We start from the raw sequence: 12,203 nt of genomic DNA on the forward strand, positions 1-12,203 counted from the left end.
AAATAAAATCAGAAAATAAGAACTTCAGAATAGTCAAGGGTTCAATCAAAGAGAAAATCACGTAAAGAGTCAGCAAGTCTCGCAAACAAAATAAGGCAAGAAATGAATAGTCAGGATTCAAAACATAGGTCTAAACGAAGCAAATTGATAAAATCAAACATTCAAAACAACCCCGATTTAAGGAGAAAAATAGGTTTACCACGAATAGCCAGAAAGAACATAGACATGTAGAATCAGTAGAAAAGTTGAATCAAGAAACTTAGTAGAGGCATATTAGGATAATAAAATCACGAGACATCTAAATGGCTAAAGAAAAATCACAAGAACTAAAGCAAGAACAAAGTCAGTACACAAGTAACTCAAAAACCAAACAAAAAATGTCAAAAAATTAGGGCTTTTAGTATAAACAAGTTAAGGTTAGAGAAAACCCTACAAAATCGGTAAAAAACATATGAGAAAAAGAAGATTAAACACTCAAGATTATCAAATATTTTGGAAAAAGAAATTTCCGGAAAACCCTAGTTTAGAAAGATGGAAAATCATTCGAAAATCAGAGGGTTCCTGTAAAAAATCGGAAGGTTGTAAAACTCCTACAAAATAGGTCCAAACCATCTCAGATCTGTACAGATCTAAGAAGTTTAGAAGAAATTATGGTTTCGAGAAGAACAACATAGAGGTGAAGAAGCAAGCTCAAAAACCCATAGATCTAAGGCAATATAGGAAGCTCTTACTCGGAATCACACTAGAACAGCCTGAAACAGGCGAAAAAGGGCCATAGATGCAAGCAGACTAACCCTGGTCCCTTGAGGACCCTGGAGATGGTGATACCAATAGATGAGTGGTCGTTAGAGACCTGGGGGTGGTGAGAAACCACCATTAATAGCCATAGATGAGTGACATCGAGGTCCGATTAGGATTAGGTTTTTAGAGCATTGGAGAGGAAAGGGATTTCAGGGCAGCTGTGTGGGTGAGAATGACCGGGTTTGGTGGGGGGGATCATTTAGTTTAGTTTAGGAAAGGGTTAATCTGGACCATTGATCAAAATGATCAATGACCAGGATTTGGCCGGGCATTGGGTTGGGGTAGATGGGTATGGGCCTGGGGTTTCTGGGCTGGTTTAAGGGGTTAAAATTGGCCTGAGTATTGGGTTGGTTTGGGTAGCTTTTAGGTCTGAATTAAATAAAAATGGGGCCAGATTTTAAATACCCATTTTTAATTAATAAAATAATTTGTAAAATGACAAATAAAATAATAAAAATATTATTTGTGCATAAAAAATGGTTAACAACAATTATTTAATACTGTAAAAATATAAAAATTTATTTTTTGCATGAATATGACAATTATAAGTATATATGGGCTATTATTGCAAATGTGCAATTCTAGCTTTTAAAAATGCAAATGTATTCTTCAATCCCGTCTGCAGATCCGTACTAGGCTTATATCCAAGCTCCCTCTGGGCCGAACTTATATTCACATGAGTAAACTGCACATCCCCATTCTGTCGTCGTTGTTTTTAGAGAGAGAAAGTAGAGAGAAATCAAATGTTAATATATATTACTGAGATGTGGCCGCCTTTGCATGGAGTGAATTCAACTAGATCCACTCAAATTGATAAAGGTGAACAAAGCCAAAGTGTGAAACAACTGGAGGAAGTCCCAATCGCGGAGAACATTGAAGTTGAAAAGGTGATACAGAGGAAGGAGGTACAGTAGACGGAAACAATGAAGCTAGCTATGTCGAAGGAAGCTCAAATTCCTAAAAAACCAATAGAGGAATAGAAGAAGGAGTGGGTGAACCTATTTGCTAGAAACAATTTGGCGTCTAGAGGGTATGAACCTCAAATTTATTGCTCTGATAGTAAAAAATGGTGAAAAAATAGTTGAACTAGACACAAAATACGTTGATCGTGAAACGGTGAAATGACAACATGCAATTGTGCTGTATGTTGTGGGTGACTCCCCTTTAATTGGTGTGCTAGATCGATTTATTGCCACACAATGGAACTTCATTAGCAAACAAAAATATACTTCCATAATGATGGATATTTCGTTGTCAAGCATAATAGCATGGAAGATAGGGATGTTGTGCTGATGTATGGACTGTATATGATAAGAAACCTATAATTGTGAAAGCCTGGTCGCCTAATTTTGATTTCAGTAAGGAAGTATTATAGACAATACCTATTTGGGTAAAACTGCCCAACTTGCTACTGAATTGCTGGAGTATGGATTCACTTAGTAGGATAGGTAGTGGATTAGGAATACCTCTGTATGCAGATGAGTTCACCTCAAAAATTGAGAGGATTTCCTATGCAATGCTTTTGGTTGAAATGGATGTTACAAAAGGTATGCCTACTGTGCTAAAGGTGATGGATCCTAAGGGAAAAGTTTTTGAGCAATCAATTGACTATGACTGGATTCCTGAGTATTGTCACACGTGCATTCAGGTTGGACATAGTTGCAGAAATATTCAGAAAGCTATAGAAGGGAAACAAAAGCAACAAAAACCAAAGATGGAATGGAGAAGAAGAGCAGAACCAAGCAGGGATGAAAAAGATGAAAGTATTCCAGCTGACAATGTAATACATGCAAGCAAGATAGGGGATACTGAGAATGAGAAACTACCAGAATGAGAACCAGCTAAAAGAAAATCTACAGCTAAAAGTGGTATGGCAAGCATAAGGGGTGATACTGGCATTAATATGGTGAATGGATTCAGTCCTCTTAGCTTTGAGATAGGGGATATAAATATGGAAAAAGGGCAATATAGTTACCAAGGGGATACTGGGGATCCTAAATCCAAACAACCAAGTATATGAAACTTATAGCTTGGAATATGAGGGGTGTAAATAAAGTTTATAAGCAAAAAGAGGTAAAGAAGGTCATTGTAAATAATGATATAGCACTAATAGCTATACTAGAAAATAGAGTGAAGTAAGATAATGTTGGCAGAGTAATTCAAAAAATTGCAGCTAACTGGAAATGATGTGCAAACTATGCACATAGCTTAAAAGGAAGAATATGGATTATGTGGGATCCAAACAGGTTGGAATTTGAAGCTACTAATATGAGTTCTCAGGCTATTCATGGAATCCTTAGCATTCCTCAATTACATCTAAAACTACACTTGACAACAATATATGGTTTACATACTATAGAGGCAAGGAAGGAGTTATGGGAAGAGTTGAAAGGGGAAAATAGGTATCTTCAAATTCCATGGCTAGTCTTTAGGGATTTCAATGCTATAACTGATTTAGAAGACAGGCAATTTGGCAACCCAGTCCAAGATAATGAAGTAAGGGATTTCAATGAATTTATACAAACTAGTGGCATGACAGAATTACGAGCAATAGGGAGGAAATATACTTGGTCAAATGGTCACATCCGGAGCAGGATAGACAGAGCCATTGTGAATGCTGAATGGTTGATGGCAATTGCTACTACTGAAGTAATGATTTTAAATCATGGGATTTCAGACCACACTCCTTTGTGTGTCCAATTACAAAATGATGTGCAAAGAAGTCCAAAGCCTTTTAGATTCTTGAACTACCTTGCAGATCACACAGATTTCCTAAAAGTTGTGGCTAATACATGGTACAAGCCTACAACAAAGCAGCACATGCAAAACATATGGTGGAAGCTAAAAGAAATGAAGAAAGAATTGAAATAACTGAATCATACCGAATTCTGGAACATAGGGGAGAAGATGGAGTTCTATAGGAAGAAGCTACAAGACATACAAACGCAAAGGGGCCATCTCACTCAACCAGATCTCCTGTTTGAAAAAGAGAAAGAAGTGAAGATGAAACTAGAGAAATAGAGCCTAGTGGAGGAAAGTATCCTAAAGCAGAAATCTAGGAATAAATGGTTAGAACTAGGTGATGAGAACAATGCCTACTTCTTTGCCAGCTTAAGGAGAAGACAGACTCAGAATAGAATTACAAGCCTTTGTGATTCTAAAGGAAACATTATTCACCAACCAGAAAACATTGCTACAAAAGTAACTAGTTTCTACAAAACACTACTTAGGGAGTGCTGCTAACCAACTTCCAGCAATAGACCCTGAGGTAATGAGATGTGGAAAAGTGCTTAATAGACATCAACAATTGCAGCTAGTGTCACAAGTTACTAAGGAAGAAGTATTTCAAGCCCTTATGAGTATTGATGATCATAAAGCTCCAAGATGTGATAGTTTCAATGCCCTCTTTTCAAGAAAGCTTGGAGTGTGATTGGAAATAAGGTTACTGAAGCTGTCCTCCAATTCTTCATTGATGGAGATATATACAAAGCTATAAACTGTACAATAATTACACTAATCCCAAAGATCAATAACCCCACAAAATATCAGAATTCAGACCAATAACATGCTGCATTATGCTATATAAGCTGATTTCCAAAATCCTTACTACTAGGATGCAGGGGATTATGGACAGTCTTGTGGACAAAAGTCAATCAGCCTTTGTTCCAGGAAGATTAATCACAGACAATATCATCTTGAGCCATGAATTGGTGAAGGGTTATGGAAGGAAAGATATCACCCCTAGATGTATGCTAAAAATAGATATGAGAAAGGCTTATGACTCAATAGAATGGCCATATGTTGAGCAAATCCTTCAATGCCTCCAGTTCCCAACAAAGTTTATCAGATGGATTATGTGCTGCATCTCAACCGTATCCTATTCAATTTTACTCAATGGAGAGCCACTACCACCTTTTCCAGCTAAGAAAGGTCTAAGACAAGGAGACCACTCTCCCCATTCCTATTTGTGCTTGCCATGGAAACTTTAGCAGAAGTTTGAAGGGTGTCTGTGAAGATAAAAAGTTCAAATTTCACCATAGATGCAAAAAGATGCAGATTATTCAGCTTGGATTTGCAGATGATCTTTTACTATTCTACAAAGGAGAACTAGAGTCTATCACTATGCTGGTACAGTGCTTCCAAAAGTTTTCACAAGTGTCTGGATTGAGTGCCAGTACTGAGAAAAGCTCGGTGTACTTTGGTGGTGTCCCTCAGGAGATCCAACAGCTAATCCTACAGGCTACCCAATTTGGCAAGGGGGATCTACCTTTTAGGTACTTAGGAATTCCCTTGAGTACCACAAGGTTGTCTATTATTCAATGCAAACCTCTAATAGACAAGATGCTGGATAGAATAAAATCATGAACCACTAGATACTTATCATATGCTGGAAGAATCCAACTTGTGAGATCTGTGTTGTACTCTATTCAAGTCTACTGGTCACAAGTGTTTGTACTGCCAAAAAAGGTTGTTCAGATGATAGAAGCCACTTGCAGAAGCTTTTTGTGGACTGGAGGTAGTGATCTTAGCAAGAAAGAACTGATTGCTTGGGATAGATTATGTCTTCCTAAAGCAGCAGGGGGTCTAAATATATTAGACATCTATGCATGGAACTGGGCTGCTATTGGTAAACTCCTATGGAACATATACAGGAAGAAAGATTGCTTATGGGTAAAGTGGATCCATGCTTACTGTACCAAGGCAGGAGAAGTATGGGAGACTAAGACTACCCAAGCCTCATGGGTGGTACAGAAGATTATTAAAGCAAAAAACATGTTTGAAAAAATAGGTCTCCATGAAACAGATGTAGCTGCTATGACCAAATACTCAATAAAGGATATATATGGAGCCTATCGTGGGGAATTTCAGAAAATGCCTTGGAGAAGAATTGTCTGCAACAATAATGGCCAACCTAAATGGACATTCATCTTATTCTTGGCTTTGCACAGAAGACTGCAAACTAAGGAGAGGATAGCATGCTGGGCTAATCTAGACGATATGGACTGTGTGCTATGTAAGCAAGAGAATGAAGATATTGACCATTTACTATTTGAGTGCATGTATGCTAAACAGGTGTGGTCAAAGCTCCTAGCTTGGAAAAACATAAGAAGAGAAGTGTGGAACTAGAAGCATGAAGTACAATGGACCATAGAAAATGCTACTGGGAAGACTGCTCAACATGAGGCATACAGAATGACATTAGCTGGTGGAGTGTATCACTTATGGCAGGAAAGGAATGCAAGAGTCTTCAAGGAAAGCAGCAGATCTGCAGATCAAGTGGTCAAGCAACTGATAAGAGAAATTCATGTTAGAGCTCGCAGAGTTAGTAGATTGGATAGATATATGAAAGATTTGATCTTTTATCCTTAGGAAGTTGAGCTTTGTAGATAAAGCTGAATAGAGATGGTATTCAGCAAGTTTGGGACCTTATGTCCAAATTGCTGATTTCCAGATGTGAGATGTGTAAATGATTTTGTGATGAAATAAAATATAATATAATTACCAAAAAATGCAAATGTATTTATGATAAATATGTTAAAGAATTTAAAACCTAATGGGGGTGTAAGTGATGAAATTAAATGATAAAGAAAATAATTTGTGATGCAATTAACAAATATTTATATAGTAAAATATAGGAATAAATTGATTTAAAACTCCTTTAAATTATAGAAAATTATGAAAAATGCTTGTATATATCTTAAAACAAAGTGATGACGCATATGCACTATTTTGGAAGTATCTATGTATATTTAAAAAATGTGAAGGAAAATTGGGTATCAACAGAAGATACATGATATGAATATTATTGAGCAGAATTTTAAACATGGAGATACAATATTTTTATACAACTCACGTCTGAGGTTGTTTTTGGGCAAATTGAAATCACGATGGTCAGGGTCTTTTCGTGTGGTTGAAATTCACCCCACGAGTGCCTTAGAGATTTCTGCGAGTAATGACTCTCGCATGTTTAGAGTCAATGGGCATAGATTAAAACATTATGTGGAAATGGAGGATGCAAAGGAAGTGTTAGTGACCCATTTGATCGAGCCTCCAAAGTTGAGCGTACTTTAAATACGCTTATCTGCATCGTGGCGTGACGTTAAATCAGGCGTTTGTTGGGAGACAACCCATCAAATTTTTTCACTTTGATCGGTCTATTAAGGTGCAGTAACGAAAGCCATGTGCAGCGGAAGGACTCGGGGTGACGAAAGTATCCCGGAGGTAGGCAAAAACGCGAAAAAGCAACAAAATAAAACTTGGACACCTCATCCGTGGCCGCGGATCAACCGCGGATTTTGCAAATCTTCTGTCCGCTGCCGCGAATCCGACCGCGGACCTGGCGCCGATCAGGTGTAAAATTTTAATTTTTTTATATTTTCTTCCCCCAACCCCCTTTTTAATTAGTTTTTTTTCTCTTTAGTTAGAATCCCCCTTCATCCGCATCCCCCCTTTTCTTTTATTCCCCCACCCCCACCCAAAACCATAAAAAACAACACAAAGACAAAACAAAACCCTCCCCCTTCCCCAAATTCTAACGCAGCCCCTCCCCCTTCTTCACCAAATCCCCTTCTCTTCTCCCTCCTCCCTACTCACCCACTCTTCCATCTCCGCTCAGCAAAAGATGCTCACGTAAGTACATGATTCTACTCTCTTCTTTTAGTTTATTTTGTTTTGTTCTTTTCAATTTTTTTCTTTTCTTTTCATTCTTTGTCTCTTCTATTGTAGGTGTAAGAAAGTAGAAATCTAGGTACTCTTATCTATGTTGTACTTGTTGGTATATTTGTTGATATGTGAGGACATTAGGTTGGTTAGGTTGGGAAAACATTGTTGAGTTGTGAGGAATGAGAGTTTAATTGGGTACATTGGTACATTGGGGGCATATTCACAGAAGGTGTTTGTTGAATTGCCACAATGAACTTTCTAGTATAAATTGTAACCCAAGGGGCGAGTGAAGTCTGAGTAACCGCCCTTGGTTCACCTATTCCACTGATTCTTGATAATGGTGGTTGTTGTGTAGGTACAATGAGATCTTTAAAAAAGAGATGCACTACCGGTGGTTCGTCCCGGGCATGGGCATCAGCCAGTTCAGGGCAGTTTGATAGCACCAGGTTTGTCTTCAGAGCTTCCCAAGACCGTTTCAGTGATAAGGCAATTAGAAAGTCAGTGCCAGAAAGGAGAGTTGAAAGGGGTTCCCTCCAAGCTGAGTGCCCCAATATGTATAGGGAGCTGATTAGGCGCAGGCTCGACATCTTCTTCGAGGAGCCGGATGACGGTAATTTATTGCCTGTTAGAGAATTCTACGCCAACTGTTCCGAACATGAGGATCACATTTGCATTGTGCGACAAAAGAGGGTGAATGCCTCTATTGAAGCTATTAGGAGAGTGTATCTCTTACCTGCATTTACTGGGGAGGCGGATTGCTATGATACTTACAAGCGAGAACCCATAAATTGACAATTGTTTTTCCAAACTATCTGTAAACCAGACAATGAGGTAGTGTGGGTTGTTTAGGGATCGAAGTTGCACTCCGCATCACTCACCTTTGAAGGTAAGTGTTGGTTTTACATCATCAATAGTCGACTGATGCCGTCCCACAACACCACTGAAGTCAATAGACCGCGAGCTGCTTTGATCTGGTGCTTCATGAATAGCCACGATTTTGATGTGGCCAAGGTTATTCACTGTGAGATATTCATCCATTCAACACGGAGGGTGTATGGGTTCTTCTTCCCATCTCTGGTCACTAGATTGTGTCGGGCTGTAGGGGTGTCAGAGAACCCCAATGTGGACGGCAAGGTAAAGAAAGAAACAATGTTTCGGGCTTTCAAAGTGACCATTGGGAAAGAGATGGTGGTATCTAGTTCAATTGATAGTGATGACTCTGAGGCATCCAGGGAGGGAGATGATGAGAAGGATGATGTGGGGGCTAAGTCGCCCTCCCATGAGCATGTTGTGGAAGCCGAAGGGGCGTCCAGGGTAGGTCGGGTTACACGGTTGGCAGCCTTAGAGCAGGAAATGGCAGGGCTACGTACTACTGTCACAGACTTGGGGACTAGAGTTGATGCCTTGGCCACCCAAAATGCTAAATCAGATAAGAAAATCATGGACTGGCTGCGTGCGCTGGGGAGGGCGTGTCACTTAGACCCCGACACTATCTCTGATCAAGACTGATCTTCCAGGGAAGTTCCTTTGCCTCGCATTACTTTCTATTTTATGACATGAGGACATGACATCTTTTTAAGTGTGGGGTGGGGGCTATATATATAGGAATGTAGCTTGATTCTGCTTGACTCTAGTCTTCGGTTAGTTTGATTTTTGTTTTTCGTTAGTAGTCTAAATATGTGAAGGTGTGAAAATTTCAAATTTTTGACTTGTCCCGATGACGGATATCACTCGACGGGTATCTTGAGGCTCTAAGTCGATGTAAAAAAAATTAAAAAATAAAAAAAATATTTTTCTTTTGTAGGTAGTGTATCAATTTCCGCTTGGTTTTTCTTTTGACCACGGTTCTTTTCCAAGGGTTTTTGTTTGAACGGGGTTAGTTAGTTTTTTTTCATTTTAATTAGGTACTTGTGGGCTGAGGGCTGATATGGAAGGAGGATCCCTTAACGTCATTATGCCTTGAAGACAGTAGATACTTTAGTGTGACACTTAGGCTCAGTTGTTGATTCTTATTAGAGTGCCTTAAATTGTATGTTCTTAACTTGGCTTAAGTACTTTGACTAGAGTGTTTCGATGATCCAACCTGGAGTGAGTCATGTGCCATGTGTGTGTGAGGATTGTTGTATTCTGTGCACTGCATTGGATGCCTAGAACTTGCCCCGTGTGTTTGCAAAGCGAAATAGTAGTTTGTTCAGTCTTGGAAGTGATATAGGCGTTTCTTTGTTAAGACATATATATATATATATATATATATATATATATATATATATATATATATATATATATATATATTACCCACCTAATTGTAGTTAACCCTTTTGAGCATGTAATCATGTTTTTTTGGCAACCACATTACAACCCTTACTCATGAGCACTTGAAGTGTTATGAACTTTGTAAAGTTAAAGTGTGAGGTGGTTGGTCAGGATTTTGAGTGGAACTAATGAAATAAGGAGAAAGGTGCACTGTTTTGAAAAAGTAAGAGCCACTTGAATTGAGAAAAAAAAAAGAAAAAAAAAGTTGAATTGTTGTGAAACATATCCCTTGATAAGTGGTGGCTCTTGATATAAGTGAGCTTAAAGAAGAATGGAGTTAATATATAGTGATGCGAAGGTGGGGTTTGTTTTGACATATGTGTGGGGTTTTAAATGTTAAAGTATATGTATTAAAGTGCTTAGGGAGGTGTAGTCACTCTTATATCTAAATGTATCCTACCAATCCCGCGGCCTACATTACAACCAAATGAAGTCTTAATTGATCCTAGACTGAATGAGCTCGATTAGTGGAGTAATAAACTACGGGCAAGCCTATGGTGTATTTTTTGTGGCATATGAATGTTCTTTCTGAGAGTGAGTGAATCTTTCTATCTTGAGTTCCTAATTGTTCTTAACTGTTATTGTGTGTGAAACCACTTTCGTTTGTTATGAAAGGGCACTTGATTCATGAAGGAAAGGTGAGTCTTAACCTCTGCGTTAGAGTAAGTAAGTAAAGTTAGGAATATTGCGTGGCATGAGAGAGTCAGCTCTTGAGGCGAAGATGTTACACTACTAGGCTCAATTCTTATGAAATATTCTTGGTGTGACGAGTTAGGGGAGTAGCTCAGTGAAGTTAGGCCACTGTAGAGTGTGGTTTGATTGCTCGAGGACGAGCAAAGGTTTAATTAAGTGTGGGGTATTGATAGTAGACGATAATCATGCAATTTAGATAATATTTACACTCCAATTTGGCCGCACTTTATCAATGTTTGAATGTAAAAGATAACCAAATACTCTAATTAAGAATTTTATGCTTTGCAGGAGCCATTTCGAGCTAGGAGGAAGCTAAAAGAGTGTTTTGGAGTCAATATGGAGTATGGAAGGCCAATCAGAGGATAACACGATCGAAAAGGAGAAGAAAGAGCAAGGACCAAATCCGCGGCCGCGGACAGGTTGTTCGAAGCAAAAAATTCAAGGCCAATTGTATAATTTCCAGGATGACTCTCCTTGACCTATAAGAAGCCTAGCTCACCCAAAAAGAGAAATATTGAGGTTTTTGAAGGGATTTTGAAGGCAAGAATAGGCAAGAAGCAAGGCGGAAGATTCGGCATAGAGTTTTTACCTTTCTTCTTCTTCTTATCATTGATGATGAATTCTATCGTTATGATTGTGAAAACGATTATACGTAGCTAAACTTCTAATCTAGGGTTTTGATGGAATCTTTGGAGGATGAATTTCTTGTTATGTTAATATAGATTTGCCATAATATTTTCTCTGTTTGTTCAACTATATTGTGATTGCTGTTGATTGAAGGGCCCTCAATCGGCTGTGCCTATTTAGTATGCATTACTCTGGAGAGAGTGCATATTTAGGTAGTTGTTGAACAACACCACTCCTAACGTATATGAGAGATCAATACAGAGGGTTTAAAGGTGGGATTAGGGATAACGAAACCTTGGGTGCGATCTAAGTGAGCTGTTAGTAAGGCCAGCTAGCGTAATTCGGGAGATTATGTCTAGTATACTGTTGTAATTACTCGGGAGAGAGTTACGATAGTCAGAGTGCTTATGATCGATAGAGAAGACTTAGGCAAATTTATAGTAACATAGCTGAAAGGATTCCGACAAAAGGGGAAATCAGAACCTTAGGCCATTCCAAATCTTGCTTACAAACCGTTTATAGCTAGTTTTTAATTACTGCATTTTTATTACGTAATATTTAGTTAATAAACACCCAATTTGTTACTCAAATATCTCTGAAGATTGAATACGGGAATTTCTATGAGTCCAATAACTGTGATTGATAGGTTAATTCTTTGTGGGATTCGATTCCGGACTTGTTAACCGGAATATATTTGCAGCGACCGCTTTGTCCTTTTTATAAAGCGTAGTTGGGCGTGATCACAACGCCTTAAATTTAAAAAGTCAACAAATATATAATATATGTATAATTCATGCATATGATGCATATAACTATGTATAATCAAAATCAATGTATACCAACTGGGAAAAGTAAACAATGAATCAAACAGGCTATTTGTGTGAAAATTTCGTGGTTATATTGGTTAACTACATAGCTTAGGGTCGGGGAATTGCACAAATAACTAATTTGGGGCCACTATTTAAGTTGTACCCGAAGTTATAATATTTTTTTTCAAATTTACTCACTTCAAAATTTACATGTATCACTTCAGAATTTGCATATGAAGTTATAAATATAGTGTTCACAATGGGATATGAAATTCCTTATCATTTCAAAATGCAACT

The sequence above is a fragment of the Nicotiana tabacum genome, chromosome 3 (genome assembly GCF_000715075.1).
Source record: "Nicotiana tabacum cultivar K326 chromosome 3, ASM71507v2, whole genome shotgun sequence".
NCBI lineage: Eukaryota > Viridiplantae > Streptophyta > Magnoliopsida > Solanales > Solanaceae > Nicotiana > Nicotiana tabacum.